This window comes from Esox lucius, chromosome 6, assembly GCF_011004845.1.
Source record: "Esox lucius isolate fEsoLuc1 chromosome 6, fEsoLuc1.pri, whole genome shotgun sequence".
Classification (NCBI taxonomy): domain Eukaryota; kingdom Metazoa; phylum Chordata; class Actinopteri; order Esociformes; family Esocidae; genus Esox; species Esox lucius.
Genome location: NC_047574.1, coordinates 27,130,247 through 27,147,201, shown reverse-complemented (window position 1 = coordinate 27,147,201; position 16,955 = coordinate 27,130,247). Strand labels below are relative to the sequence as shown.

General features: G+C 39.2%; 1 protein-coding gene across 1 annotated transcript in view; it reads right to left on the bottom strand.

Annotated features, from left to right (window-relative positions):
* LOC105010060 (gamma-aminobutyric acid receptor subunit pi) overlaps positions 1 to 6,281 on the bottom strand; it is a 68,988-nt gene extending 62,707 nt beyond the window's left edge. Inside the window, exon 1 of the mRNA XM_013134278.4 lies at positions 5,833 to 6,281. The gene's annotated coding sequence lies outside the window, so the exon portion shown is untranslated. The remainder of the gene's footprint in view (positions 1 to 5,832) is intronic.
* Between the last annotated feature and the right edge of the window lie 10,674 nt (positions 6,282 to 16,955).

Below are 16,955 nucleotides of genomic sequence, written 5' to 3'. Positions count from 1 at the left end.
GCTTTTGAAACTTATTTTTATTGAAAAACTAGTTCTTCGTTTGCACTTTTGCCCCTACAGCTGTGGGCAGGCTTTAGTGGGAAGTGTGGATGATGCTTCTCCATTGGTCAGCTGTTTTTTTTTTGTATAAGTTTGGCTACAGCCTTTCAGCCTTTCTTTCCAATGCAAAGGGAGTCTTTGGACACCTACCTATGAACTTGTACCTATCAGCATCTCAGATAAGCAGCACTGAGGTTTCTTTCATCCAATTTCTACATAGCTTGTAGAGAAGCTCCAACGATTCAGTGTCGGTTCATTTTGTTCTACTATATTATGTACATTCTATAGAAAATAATAAGATTAAATTAATATACAGCTCTGGTAAAAATTAAGAGACCACTGCACCTTTTTCAAGTTCAAAAGGAAAGTTTTGAGTGAGGAACAAAAGCGTTCAATTTGCAGTGGTCTCTTAATTTTACCCTTCTGTTGCTCACTGAAATCCTTTTTTAGAAAGGAAAGAAAAAGGTGCAGTGGTCTCTTAAACATACTAGCTATGTAGAAGCTGGACGGAAGAAAGCCCAATGCTGCTTACCTGAGATGTCATCATCACACCGGTTGAATCTCAGATTGCATGGACTCAATTATGAGTTATGACAATTCCAAGTAGTAAGATACTAGTAATACCTGCTTGAAAGCAATTAAACTGCCAGTGGTAAAAGCCATACAGTTCATAGATACTATTTGTTGTGGAAGTAAACTTCATAAGAAATGTTAGTCAGTTTAACACAATGCTTAATTGTTTCTAGCTAAATATTGACATAATGTTAATTAATGCGCGACAAAATTATTTTTTGACGTAATCTCATGATGAGGTAATATGTTCTAATCCGTGCAAGTACTGGCAACTAGTTTACTATACTAAACAGTACGTATTTCATCACCCACAAAGTACGTAGGCTACTTGCAGTAAGTATGAGAGATTCATCAGACACTGTCCTCCGCTATGTTGGAAAGAAAGGCTGAACAGTATTGGTTGTAGCCAAACTGACACAAAAAATGGATAACCAATGGAGAAGCATCATCCACACCTCCCAGGAAAGCCCGCCCCCATCTGTGGGGTTAAAGTGCAAACGAAGAATTAGTGTTTCATCAAAAATACGTTTCAAAAGCAAAAAAATAAGTACTGCAAGCAAAGGGGGCTGTCTATCCAAAATAGAGTGTGGTTGATAGCGAGTTTTATTTTTAAATACATTTTTTGTTCTCAAAAATGTTTTGCTCTCTATTACAAAATATTTGATTACAAAAACAATGTTTGACTTTGAAGCCTTTGCTTTTAGAACAATTATTTTTGATTGAAAAGAAAAAAGTTTTGCTCTCGACAAAAAGACACAAATTTACCTCCATACGAGTCGCTCTTACTGAGTGAGTGAGCGACTGACTCTTGTTAAATAGCGTAGTGGTTAGAGATGCTGTACCTGCAACCAAAAAGTATTGTGTTCAAATCTCGTCAAAGCAAATTATACATTAGGAATTGTTCTGGATAGGCAAAAACGTGGCTGGCTACAACATTTAGTAGCTGCGTTATTGTAAGCCTAAAATAAAACTGTTCACAGTTATATTGTGACTATTTCTGGTGGGTTTTCGATGACGCATCCGTGCATGCTTTTTGGGTCAGGATAGACAAAAACTTTGCTGGCTACAATCTTCTGGAGCTATGTTATAGTAAGACAGCCTGAACTAGGCTTGCCTGGTTCCTTTCCTTGTTCTAAATTCTTACTATATGAATGTCGTGTGCCAAGTCACAAGAATTTCATTGTGCCTGATGACGCTGTGTTATTCGGTACATTTGATAAATTAACATGAAACTTGAAACATTCTGATTATGTCCATATGCACGGAAGGTCCAGTTGAATAATGTGTCAAACTTGGCTTTTAAATGCTAGATAGAAAGGCATGAGAAACTTCAGGAGATAGTCACTGGATTAATCATCTTAAAACTTGACTCCGGTCACATGATCACCAACTTGGATTTATCAGCCTCCTGACAAAACACACTTCTTTAAGAAAAGTTCTCATTCTGTTTAAAAATGACCTCAGCCCGGGCTTAGACGTACTGTATCACTACCACAAAAAAAGTGAGATATACCAATTATTTCTTTGCAAAGATTTTTCAGCTTGTTAGGTTACCAATGCTGTATTGCCACACATTTTATGGTGGACTTGTACCATCCTCAATACAAGTTAATGCACCGTCAAACAAATCAACTGCATTACAGCTAGATAGAACTTTGATTACAACCAAAGACTTCGTATTGCTAACTTGATGATATGCTAACTAAATGATATAAATCGGAGGTAGTATTTAACAATAAGTTCCTCTTAACCCGAAAAACCCTAAACTAATTCAGCAAAAACTGCCAAATATATCAATTTCTGGCTTGAGTAAACAAATACTACAGATAAATCATGACAGGTTAAACAAATATTTGTTGACTGTGTGCCAAAGACAGCGTCTTTCTTCTGTCCCCCATGGTCTGCATTCCTCTGACTAAATATAGCCTCAATATTGCATGATGAAGGCCTATAGAGAATACAGCTTTTTTGTTTTGCAATGCTTATTAGAAACAGGAGGAGATGGAGAAGCAGTAAAGGTAAGGTGGAATATTTGATTAGAACATAATTAGAATTTTACACAATCAACCGCAAAGCCACACTAAGAGGAATTATGTTTAAAGTATTGTAAATACTGTATCTTTGTATCCTTTATGAGGATAACCAAAAAGAAAAAAAGAGTCTGCTTTTAATCACTTCGTATACTGCCACGTAACTCTGTTTTTAAGAGATTGTGGGTAATTTAATATTTCAACCTCAGTACATGTTCTGCTAGTTTTAATGTTGCAATACAAGTGTACTGGGTTTGCCACATTATTCATTTGCGGTTTTTGCTAAAACTCTGTATTAAGCATGGAGTATATAGAGTATATTGAGAATACATTAACTGCGGCAGAATTTCCTTTGGGTCCTGTTTGAAACTTCAAAATCAGTGTCACCCTTGGCCCATGATGGGGACACCTCTTCTTTCTCTTGTGGGAAACTCATATTATAACACCAACCACCTCCTACACTGCTGTTGTACTGAGAGCTGAGTTGATAAAATACTTTTTTAAATATGTTCCACAAGCACAGCTCCTCTCCCTCTCTCTCTTAGGCACAGTGGGCCCTGAGGTCTTTTTCTGAGCAGTTGGCTTATCGCAGTGGATCTCTCTCCTATGCAACACTCTGTTTCATCTGCGAGTTCAGACGCTTTGATTTGGGCTCTAATTGACTCATCTTCCTCATCATTCCAGATGAGTATCTGGCTCCCATCACCCTGCATCAGCGTTGGGGTTCTTGTAACTTTGCTCTCTCCTTCTAAAAACAGGGAAATATTCGGCAGGATGTGAATGTGGTCGGGAAGATGGTTTAGAGTTGGTGCTTCTGGGAGAGGTAATGGGGGGAGTAGCCCATGATGACAATGACAGCAACGATGAGAATGAAGGTAATGGTGATGATTATGACGATCACCTTGCATGTTGGTGGGAATAAATGATTCTTTTAGACAGAAAATTTGGTTGTGCTTCTGGACACCGTGACAGCTCCAGGGAGTTGGCAAAGTGACTCATGGTGTCAGATCTCATCACAGATGACAGTGCCACTGACATCACAGACAGCCTGGAACAGAGGGCCACATGGAGGGACTGTAGGGTCAGCCCAAACCCACATTTCCCTGGCCCTCATTCCCATGATGAAACCAAACCAGAGAAAACAGAGTGCAGCAAAACAAGGCACTCAATCTGGATCAGACAGGATATGCCCAGTCAAATAGAGCCCAGTATTGCCCACTGGGGCTCAATTGGACCCCTGCCTTATCATCTCCTAGCAATGCCTGTCTGCCCAACGACCTATTCTGCACAGTACCGTTTTCACAGGGCATAGAATCCATACACCCACACCTGTGACAGCATTTAATGAGCACTGCAGATACACAAAAAGGCAACAAAAAAATTACAAAACGATTTAAAATAATGTCATATTTTAAGAAGGATGAATTCAACGCAGTTTGTATTTTTGTCACATTAGTAGACTTTTAAATCTTGAATCTGTTGTATGAGACGCATTCTGAGATAGCCTTTCATATTGCCAAGGCGTCCACTATTGGTAGGGTTTGAGTCTTGACTGTGCTGCTGGCCGACAAGTGGGTGGGAGTTTAAAGGGGTGATGCATATTGGCTGGTTATAGCCACAGGTGTCTGTGTGTGTGTGTGTGGGGGGGGGGGGGGGGGGGGGGGGTTGACATTGTCAGCAGGGACTTCCTTGAGTCATTGGACTTGAGCAACACATTGAGGTGACTGTAAAAAAAAAGCATCTGCTATGATGTAACTCTGTGTGTGAGAAGGAAATTTGTTTTGAAGATGAGAAGGTATTTTAATGTAATGTAAACAATCCCATTCATCGTGCACCCTTATTTCATGTCATGCCTGAGGTCTAAGTCTGCTGTGCAACTGATTTTGCAAATTGTATGGAGACTTGTTTAAAAGGCAAGGCAAGGCAACAATACACATGATGGGTTAGCAAGCCTTAAAACAACTTAGCATGTGTGCCAAATTTCATCACTCAGGGTCATGCAGTTTAAGACATCAAAACATGTCCTGTTAATAGCTACACTGTGTGGTCTGTGTGAATGTTCTTTTGTCTATAAGTCTGAAAGGTTTTTGCTACATGCACTGATTGAGTTATGTAATGATATGCACAACCAAGCCCACCTAACTATCTATGGGTCTACAGCAAACATTTTGTTTTAGGTAGATGGCAAAAATGGGTACTTGAGGCAAATATGTTACATGTTACGAGAGGGACCTATGCTACAATATAATGAATTTATTTTAACTGGGGTGATCTCGCTTCGTTTTTCAGATCGTTGACCCATCTGGCTATTCATTTTATTTTTGCAAACGCTCTATGATAAGACGCAGCATTCCAACCAGTTTTATCATTCCACAGTCGAGCAAGTGGAATCTGGTTTATTAACGTCACATCTGAAGATCAGTATATTGAATAGGGAATCTTTGTGTTTTACTCTTTGAAGTCGCACAGGAAAAACGACAGTTGTCTGCTATGAAAAAAAATATGCAGTTTTATTGGTTTACCAGAGTCCTTACAAAAAGTCAAACCTCCATGAACAGGTCACATTTTTTTATTATCTTTCTTGATCATTTAAGACCGAACTCATCCGTCTCAATTACACAATTATGTCAATCTTGTCAAAGTGAAAGAACATGAATGTACGCCAGAGTCGGCTTCAGAGCTCCTGTCATCTGTTGACAGACATCTTAATTCTGATATACTTCATAGCCTACGGGTAATGTAGGCTTTCCTTCGTATCACAGAAAACATTACTCATGATAAGCAAAATCTATTGTAGGCACCGCCACAAAGAATCACTGGCATAATGATTACCATATTCCATTATGACGGATTATTACATAGTAGTTTTACACGACAATGCTTTTTACATTGGATGCATTCTTTTCCAGAAACACTATACATAACTAGCGATTAAGATACTGTCAAAAAGAATTGGAAAATGATCTAAAAACCCAAGCTTTCTTACTTAGAATTTAAAGCGATTATGCTCAAGTAACTATATTCCTTTGATTACTGGTAGTATACAGTACAGTGAACTGAACAATAGATAAGGTAAACTGTGAGTACAATCCAGCATTTAGTCTACACAGAAAACTTCGAGGGGGCTGATTTAATAATCACAAATGTTGAAATAGTATATAAAGTTAAAAACATGCAGGCACCTTCTTACCTGTAGCAATACGTGTCCGCGCGCATGACATATATTTCAGATTACACTAGCGATAGAAGTCCGTGTCATAGAATTTTCCTTAGCATTAAAATAAAAGTTGTAATCGGTTGCCCACTTCAGTCCGGTTTTAGAGTAGATGGCACCTGCTGATGCGCGTACATCTGTCCGTGAAAACAACTGGTATTGCTGTCAGCGAATTCCGTCAACTAGAAGGGTCGCGCAGCGTCCGCCGAATCATATCGTGCGCAATGACGCGGAACAGCCTTACAACTGTCCTGAACGTCTTCAAAGCCACCAGAAATCACACATAATTCCCATGATGAAAACCTATTAACATACTGCCCACCATTAAATAGTGCGTTATTGTACTCGTAGCGCAGCCTATTTGTTTCTCTGTGCAAATAATGTATTTGTTTCATTGCAATGGGAACAGGCTCTTCACTGTATGTATTACATTTTCTAAACTAATTAGCATACACATTCTAAAACCCAGTAATTCGAAGAGGAAAATAAGATTTGTGGCAGAGTCCTATTGTTATAAAATGACCTTAGACACACTGTGTAACGCGTCATTATTGCTTTTTTGGTACTCTGGAGAAATCAAGTGAACATAATCCTGTCAGAGAGTTATGCGGTTCGCCGCGCCACTCGGAGTCATACATTTAATAAGACTTCCAATGAGGTAAGGTGAAAAGCAAAATGTTGTTAAATAGGTTTGAGCAGCTGAGGAACATCCTTTCCCATGGTGTAGCATCTTGAGGATGCTAATGCTAATGCTAAGCAATATATACAGGTTCTAGAGCAACATAGAACATGTGCTGTCATCCAGACGATGTCTTTTTCAGGGAAGGACTTGCTTATTTCAGCAAGACCATGCCAAACCACATTCTGCACATATTTAAACAGCATGACTCTGTAGTTATAGAGTCCGGGTGCTGAACCCACTGAAAACATTTGGCACATTATGAAACAGAAAATACGACTGTTGAGCAGCTGAAATTCTATATCAATAAAGAAAGTTCTTCAAAACTACAGCAGTTCGTCTCATTAGTTTTTTAAATTATTACAGAGTGCTTCAAAATAGCTTTAAAGGTGTGCACGCTTATGCAACCAGGTTACTGTGATTTTTATTTTTTTTTCTCTTAAAGATTTAAGTATGTTTTTCAATTGAATTGTTCACGTTATAGATCACATTAAAGGCGGAAAACGTTCTGACATGATTTATCTTTGTCTCATTCTTTTACATCACAAAAACCTGGCATTTTAACAGGGGTGTGTAGACTTTTCATATCCACTGTAGGTTATAAATTATTTGCACATTATTGCATTCTGGTTTTATTTGCATTTTACGCAGTGTCACAGCTTTTTTGGAAACAGGGTTGCAAATCGGATCCCGGAACACCTTAGGGTGCATGAGAGACATGGATCCTTTTGGCAAATCAACATGAATAAAACACAGTGGGAACACAAATAGTGGACAACAAAAATCTAAGACTTTCACAATCTTGTCAGACAGTGCTGAATCTACAAGAGGCTGCAAGAATATGACATTTTATAAACCCTGATTGCTTTTAGTAGAATGTTTACAGTCCAAAGCAAACAGAGTGATGGAAAAAGACAAGTCACGTGCAGCAGACCGGCTCTGTAAAATGTAGTGCCAGAACAAAGTAAAATCTGAGAGGTCCTAGATCCTGTTCCAGTAGGATCCATCTCAAATTAATCGTGTGTATACCTATGTAGATATTCCATTGAAATTTCCCTGGGGCGGACTCCCAGTGGTGGTCTGGGAGGAACTGCTGCTGGTGCCAGCACCCTCCATTTACTGGCTTTCTTCCTCCACATCCATTGTGTAGCATTGCCTGTTACAATGCTGGCCTCTCTGAATTCATGGCTTGGCCCCAAGTTGCTCCTTGGTAGCTCTTAAACGCCTCCGCTGATGAGGTCCTAATGGGAGGCCGGTGTCAAGGCTCTGCTAGCTGGCCCCGGGAATGATCCGGAACCTGCCAGCCTTCTGTTAGGGAGTTGGTGCAATGCTGATTTAGTAGGCGGGGTACGTTTGCACCAGAACCGATATAAATGATGCAGAATTTTGATTTCCATTATCATTTGTTTTTAAGGAAAATTAATTCAGGGGGAGCTGATTCACTTTCAGGAAGTTGACAAAAGTGATCAGGGAAAGCTATGAAATCCAAGATAACATTTTCCTCAATTGCAGGTCCATACAAATTATGAAAGGATTGCAACTATCTCCCTCTCAACTATAAGCATTTCCATTTCCATTAAAAATGTATTATTAAAAAGCCAGTTGGCATATTATTACATGGTCTAATTTTCACTTTTCCTTTGCATTAGCAGGGCCCTGCATTGAACTACAATGGATTCTGGAAATGTGTCTAAATACAAATACATGTTAAACTTACTCATATTACATCAGAATATTCTATAATAGTGTAGAAGCTTTAACAAATGGAAACGCCAACAAAACAGAACATATCTAACTCTAAACTAATCATCTAAGAACACCAACACACACTCTGATTTAGATATTATCCAGTGGTGCTGTCAGCACTGTGTTTGAATATCTCAGCACGTGTTTGAATGCAGGAAAGTAAAAATATCTTCTCCAAGAGTGTGGTAGCACACATGTCATGGTGTTAAAAAGTACTTCAATTTAGCAGTGTAGCACTGCATAGAATTCTGCATAATTTCTTAACAACTGAAGGTTTTATGAAGGTCAATGAGACCAGGTTCATTTCTGTATTCAATATTATTCCAAGTCCAAGAGCAAATGCAAGATGTCTTCCATACTGGCAACTAAGGACAAAATGTGCTTCTATTAGCATCTAGTCGGCTTGTGGCTACAGGTAAAATCCAGGTGTGAGGTACACTCAAATAGACACTGCTTTTGTGGCTTAGTGATACCTGTGATACCTTGCTTGTCAGGGCAGCTGACCGATCAAGACACAGGAACTGTGCATGCACTGGGCATGCTCAGAGATGAAGGTGCATGGCTAAACATTAAACGTCTGGGAAACAATTTGACCATCTGTCATATGAGGGGTGTGAGAAAGGCTAGGACGGGTGGCAACTAGACAGCTTGGAGTCCGAAATGTATTAGTCAAGTACACAACTTCAGTACACAATCCAATCAAATAGGTCAGCACTTCTCAACTTTAGACCTTAATGACTTTCCTGCTCTAATCAGAACCAATTCAGCACCATGGACATCTCATAAAGCCTGTCAGGAATCTCAGCACCTTGGAGAGAGTAATGAGCCTTGTTCTCTATTCAGAGACAATTCAGTGACACAGAAAGCAGATGATACCCTAAAGGACAGAAATGAACTTCAAAGACAAAGCTACAACTGTGTTTACATGGCTCAGTCACAATGGAAAGTGATGCTATTCCATTATATAAATAGCTTTTGATTTGAAGGTTTTCTAAAATCCCAATTCCCTTAATTTACCAAGCTAATTGAGCTATTGTCAAGTAGGCATACACACACCAACTGTTTGTACCGGGAGGAATTAAATTGCCACATTAGATACTTGTGCAAACATATTAACATTGTTTAGAGTGATGATGATTAAATTGGGCCAGAATCCTCATCTCATTTGCTTAAGTCAATTTTATAACAAAACAAATCTCAGATGACATGTCCATGTTCCAATTTTTTTGGTGGGTCTCCTGTTGTACAACTGCAGCATGATCGTGTCACAGTATGGAGGTGTAACAGTGTGTTATTATTTAGTGTGGCAAACAGACGTGTTGCACATAATTGGTCTGTTTTGATCTGGGCAGCTTCTGTACTGATTGGAGCGTCCCTTCAAACCTCATGGTATTGCAATTGGATCATCCAGTATGTGTGCTGCTAAAAACACTCATTTGACAGATGCTGTTGCCAAAGGGGATGTGGTATCTGGGGTAAATTGTTTGGAGTTTTGTTCCTTTTATTTCACCAGAACAGCTGTGTGGATGTGTGATAAGACTGAAATCTGTGTTGTCATTCCACCTGAGGTTTTAAACATGAATGAATTTACTTTTTCGGGTGTTTTCAAATTTGAAGAGTTTTAATGTTTAAATTAAGAGATTTTTTTTGTTAAATATACCCAGGCAATGTATTGGGCAGTGATATGTAAAGTGTTTTAGGGAAACGAAATAGTAATATCTGATAATTGCACTGGTAGAAAAATAATCAAGGATCCTTGAGCAGGTTTAAAGCACTCAGGTCTAATTCCAATATAATTTAATACATTGATTTTATGATTTGTTGCCACAATACAAGATTATAGCAATGACTACAACAAATAACAAAAATAAACCATATTATCAGTTTGACAAAAATACTAATTTCTAGTGCAGGCATAATCCAGACATTTATTGGCAGCTCTCCCATTTGACCAGTGAAAATACTGTAAGATTAGTTTTTTCCTAGGCTAGTCAATTTTGCTCGAATTTTGCTTTCTTCAAACTGTCAGCCTGCAGTGATTCATTCTTTCACTTGCTTACTCAATTGCACATCTATGTGACCCTCAAACCCTTCAGCTTTTCCCCGAATTCTGTTTATTTAGAGCTTGAACAATTAAGGAGAACGGCGTGTCTTCCTTTTCTTCGAATTTGCTCAAAGCCAGCTGCTTTGCTTGTGTAGTTAAATAAGAACATCATCAATTTTAAGGAGCAGTTAGCACACAGTCCCAGCCACCCTAAACTTCTTCCCTCTGCCCACACTTTTTTTCTCTCTCTAACGTCCTGTCTCCCTGAATTTGTCACTTTCAGTTTATTTTTTCTTAATCTTTCCACCCCCATGTCTCTACAAACAAGGATATATATAAATGAAACGGATCCTTGTTCACCACGCAATACTGCACATCCTGTGCAAAAGAGGCTCAAGATATTCAAACTGCCATGCATTGTGTCTGGTGATTATTCCGGATCTTTTTGAAAAGACGCCCATCAGGAAAACTGACAAACACACTTTTAACAGTGATAAAGGGAAAAACCTGCCTGAGTGCCAGTCTCTTTACGTAACCTTCAACTCCTCGTACCGACATGTGTAGGAGACAAAAAACATCCCCACCAGTTCACAGCAGTGTGCTACTTCTTACATTTATTTTTCAAGACCAATGGCCCTGGACTACAGACCAACATGAAACAGAACTTTATTAAACTTATAGGAAGGTGTAACACCTTTAATTGTGAAATACATTTTTTTAATTACTTTATTTGCACAGACTTTAATCTGGGATATTTCTCTTCTAAAGATCTGTTTGATGTGAACAAACAGGCAACTAAATTATAATAACTAAACACTGATCATGTTGATATTTAATGACATATGCAATGATCCTACAAAAACCTAGGCATAAAAGTATCACAATCATGGTTACTGAACCAACAATACACCATATTGCACCGATTAGCCATAACATTATGATCACCTGCCTAATTTTGTGTAGGTCCCCCTTTTGTCGCCAAAACAACCCTGACCTGTCGAGGCATGGACTCCACTAGACCTCTAAAGGCATGCTGTGGTATCTGGCACCCAGATGTTAGCAGCAGATCTTTTAAGTCCTGTAAGCTGGGGGGCCTCCATGGATCGGGCCTATTTGTCCAGCACATCTCACAGAAGCTTGATTGGATTGAGATCTGGGGAATTTGGAGGCCAAGTCAACACCTTGAACTTGTTGTGTTCCTCGAACCATTCCTGATCCAATTTTGCTTTGTGGCAGTGCGCAGTATCCCGCTGAAAGAGGCTAATGCCAGCAGGGAATACCATTACCATGAAAGGGTGCACATGGTCTGCAACAATGCTTAGGTAGGTGGAACGTATCAAATTAACATCCACATGAATGGCAGGACCCAAGGTTTCCCAGCAGAACATTGCCCAAAGCACTCCACTGCTAGTGGCCAGTGGCACTGCCAGTGGCAGTGGAGGGCATTTGATTGGTTTACAAAACTGACAGATTTCCCACCAATATTTAGCTTAACTGACATGGCTAATCATAGAACACCCATAGTTTCCCATACAATGTAAAGTGGGGAGAACAAGTATTTGATACATTGCCGATTTTGCAGGTTATCCTACTTATAAAGCATGTAGAGGTCTGTAATTTTTATCGTTCAACTGTGAGTGACGGAATCTAAAACAAAAATCCAGAAAATCACTATGTATGATTTTTAAATAATTAATTTGCCTTTTATTGCATGACATAAGTATTTGATCACCTACCAACCAGTAAGAATTCCGGCTCTCACAGACCTGTTAGTTTTTCATTAAGAAGCCCTCCTGTTCTCCACTCATTACCTGTATTAACTGCACCTGCTTGAACTTGTAACCTGTATAAAAGACACCTGTCCATACACTCAATCAAACAGACTCCAACCTCTCCACAATGGCCAAGACGAGAGAGCTGTGTAAGGACATCAGGGATAAAATTGTAGACCTGCACAAGGCTGGGATGGGCAACAAGACAATAGGCAAGCAGCTTGGTGAGAAGGCAACAACTGTTGGTGCAATTATTAGTAAATGGAAGAAGTTCAAGATGACGGTCAATCTCCCTCGGTCTGGGGCTCCATGCAAGATCTCACCTCGTGGGGCATCATTGATCATGAAGAAGCTGAGGGATCAGCCCAGAACTACACGGCAGGACCTGGCCAATGACCTGAAGAGAGCTGGGACCACAGTCTCAAAGAAAACCATTAGTAACACACTACGCTGTCATGGATTAAAATCCTGCAGTGCAAGCAAGGTCCCCCTGCTCAAGCCAGCGCATGTCCAGGCCCGTCTGAACTTTGCCAATGACCATCTGGATGATTCAGAGGAGGAATGGGAGAAGGTCATGTCTGATGAGACAAAAATAGAGCTTTTTGGTCTAAACTCCACTCGCCGTGTTTGGAGGAAGAAGGATGAGTACAACCCCAAGAATACCATCCCAACCGTGAAGCATGGAGTGGCTCCGTAAGAAGCATCTCAAGGTCCTGGAGTGGCCTAGCCAGTCTCCAGACCTGAACCCAAAAGAAAATCTTTGGAGGGAGCTGAAAGTCTGTATTTCCCAGCGACAGCCCCGAAACCTGAAGGATCTGGAGAAGGTCTGTATGGAGGAGTAGGTCAAAACCCCTGCAGCAGTGTGTGCAAACCTGGTTAAGAACTACAGGAAACATGATCTTTGTAATTGCAAACAAAGGGTTCTGTACCAAATATTAAGTTCTGCTTTTCTGATGTATCAAATACTTATGTCATGCAAAAAAATGCAAATTAATTACTTAAAAATCATACAATGTGATTTTCTGGATTTTAGATTCCATCACTCACAGTTGAAGAGTACCTATGATATAAATTACAGACTTCTACATGCTTTGTAAGTGGGAAAACCTGCAAAATCCGAAGTGTATCAAATACTTGTTCTCCCCACTGTATATAGCTCATATGTCTTGGCTCAGAGTGGTCAGTGGTGAAAATTAAAAGGAACTGTTATAAGACATGTCATATTATTAATGCTATTTTTAGTATTTAGGAAAAACTTCCTTGCTAACCCACTCACTCCATAGTCTGTGAAATCCATCTTTTTATTTATATTCCACTCTTTGTAGTCCATTTCATATGCCGACATATAGGGAGTCCAGCAGGAAGTGGGATGGTTTCTACAGAGACAGCAGCCAGGCTAGTAATAATAAATAAATAAACATATTAAATTAATGTCTTGGAAATAGATCCATTCACTTCCAATGAACCTCATGTCTGTAGGAAACTGATTCAATTAAACAGCTAAAGACATTTTCCTTACAGCTTTACTGATGAATATTACATATAAATTGCAGCAATAACAGGTTTGGCAACAAATTAGGTCTGGGGTAGATGTCACGACTAAATGCACTTCCATTTCCTCATGTCTGGACGTGCATTGCTGTCAGTTTTTTTTTTACAGTTTAACAATGTGTTCACTTTGTCACAGGCTACAAAGAGGCTGTAGATAACATCCTAACAAGCCAGCTAAATCACCTATAATGTGGCACCAACTGCTTCACCATCATCATCAGCATCTTAAAACCTTCATCTGACTCATTTTAATTGCCCAACTGTAAAACTAGACCAGAAAAGTAATGGGAGTGTACTGTCATTTCACCATCAACATGGTTTTTTGGGTGCTGCACTGGAAACATGAGGACAAAAACAACTACAAATGTCAGGGAAGCAGATTTTTCTGGTTTTACAAATGCACTTTACTCTACAACTACACACCACAGCAAAAAGGTGGGACTGCCCCTGCTCAATGGCCTTCTTCAGTAGGCTGCACATTTTGAAATTACACAGTAATCATTCTCATTATGAGGCTAATCTATTTAAAACAAATAAATCCTGATGCTTTAACACATTATAGCCTACATATAGCTTCTAAACTGTCAAGGAGAGAGTGCGTGCAGATCAAACCGCTGGTATTATGGAGCAGCTCAATGAAGACACAGGGTAGATAACATTAAATGTGCTCATTTATGGAACTACCCATTAACCCCAAGCAAGGACGTTATTCAAATCTGTTATTTGAAAAGTAAAATGTATTGTCCTTTGGAAATGTTGCATAGAGAATTCACTTTACTGCAGCTGTTTTTAATCTAATTTTGTTCACAAGAAGCAGGGATGAAACAAAACAAAGTTGATTAGCAACATGTAGATGTTGACAAGAAGCATTTGTTGTATAGATTCATGACAATATTCAGGTGAGAAAGGAATATTCACTCTTCCATCATGTCTGCAGCAATGGATAATCATATCTGCAACAACCGCATCAACTTTTCAAATACAAGAAACTTTCAATCTGTGCAGGGTGACATTTATAATTTATCATTTTATGATTATTGATAGCATTTGTGAATTGGATTACAAAGTTATTTTGGTTCATCTGTCTTGTCTCAGCAATACTTCTGTTGACAAGAAAAAGGATTAAAAGTGTTTAATTACACGGCTTGCTTCACTTTACATGACAGACCACTTTTGCTTACATGTAACATGTTTCAATTCATCACTGTGAAGTTTTGATGTTGTTTCGGGATAGGCGATTAGCCATTTTGTCAGTGAAGAACTAGATTAGAGACGTCACGTCACTGTAACATCTCTGCTCTGGTTTTGCCTTAAGGTGGCTGATCAACTGAAGGAGTCCTGCTCAGGCATTGAAAATGTGGTCCTGTCCTTAGAGTTTGATGTGACCCAAGTATGTCTGGTAGGATATTTGTTAAAAACTCTATGGTTTTAAATGCATTGTGTGATTGTATTTTGTTTCAAATGGCCAGATAAATCAACCTTGTCATGACAACAACAGAAATGCCAGACAAACTGAATTATCTTGAACCTTGATTCAGTACAGAGGTCACAATGAGATGTGAGATGTACATATGTGACAAGACAGGACTAACATGCCACTTGCTCATTAAACATGAAATGGAAGAAATGGGAGAAACAGAAACAGGGAAGAACTATCTGAAACTGTATACTAAGAAATGCACAACCTTTTGAAAATATTTAGCTACACAGTTTCCAAATGAACATAACCAAGATATGAGAAATTATACAAAATAAACATTTGGTGAAGTCTCTACTAGATCAAGCAGCAATAATTGGAGAGGAACGGTGGAAGAGTGATGGACGCTGAAAAAAAGTGTTGGCTGATGGATGGATGGCTTCTTTCTCAACACTGGAGACAGTTCCTCAAACCCCTTCTTTTCCCTTTGCCTGCTGGCTGACACTATGCGGGAGAAAAATGTGTAGTTCTTTTTTTAGAGCGTCACTTTGAATTAGTGCCACCGTAAGGAGGAACCATCGTGTTGGCTCAGTCACTGTGTACAGCAACTACTGACTGAATGCACCAGAAGGAAAGCGTCATGGCTTTGTTCTAGTCTGTGTATAGCTACGAAAGCTGAGTCCTACTGTAGCTCCATGTTTTAATGGTGTTTCGGATTCTGTTAGGACTAACAGTGTTAATCTATTTCCACAGTAAACAGAAATAAGTGGCTTCTGGGCTGTTTTGAGAAGAAAAACAATTCGATAAGCCTCAGTGTTCAAAGGAGAACTCATTGGGGGCATTTTTAATTTAACATTTAGGTGGCATCGTACACGGTATGCCTAATGAGGCTAAGAAAATATTGAGTATTTGTGTGTGCGCGCGTGTGTGTGCATGTGTGTGTTTGTCTGTGCGCGGAGGAGGGGAGTCTGCCAGGGACTATGGACACATTGTATGAAAGGAAAATGTACATTACCATGATTTATAACCCCTGCATTTATTGAGTGAAGCAATGTTTCTCTTTGGTGGGGTTCATTCCATGTCCTTTAGACATAATTACTGGACATTAAATCCAGGCATTGTGTACACTGTTACCTTGGCTAGGTGCCATGTCGGCTTGAAATTCCCTTAGTTTGTTGGTTTCTCCAGAAATAAAAGGTCACCACCAATCTATCATCAACGAAAACCAATTACAAAGTATTCGTATTGATTTGTTTGTTTGTCTACAATAATGACTAGGCCTTTTGTGACTTCAACTGTAGAAATGGAGACAGTGGCGTTGTTAGGCCTGGGAGCATCCAGGGCTATAGCCCCAGATCTTTTATGAATAGCCCCGGATCTCAAATTGACCAAAGAAATTTAAAACAGCCCCTGATCTATTCATCTATAATTCCAATTGTGCATTATAACAATGTAGATGTGTAGGCTGCTAGCATGTACATCGAAATGTTCCTCATGTACATTCAAAACCCTGTACTTTCTGTCCCCGAAAGTATTGTGATCCTAGCAATGCCTCTGCTTGGAGACCATGTTTGCCAGCATACAATGTATATACATATTTTTAAAAACTGTGTAAATACATTATTGGTGATTAAGAGTTACTGTTAGGGGGAATGTAGTCCAAGGGCAAATGTTAGTTAGGTGATTTATTCCCAGTGAATTAAAAATGAAATGTTCATTCACCAGACAATGCAGAGTTATAAGTCAGAATAATAGTTAGAAACAGACACTAAATAAATGAATACAGCAAATAAAAAATGGTAACAGAAGTAATACTGTACAAACAACTATGTATATCCATAGCGTGGATACAGAGAGTACCAGTATAACATTGTCTACCAGGGGTACATG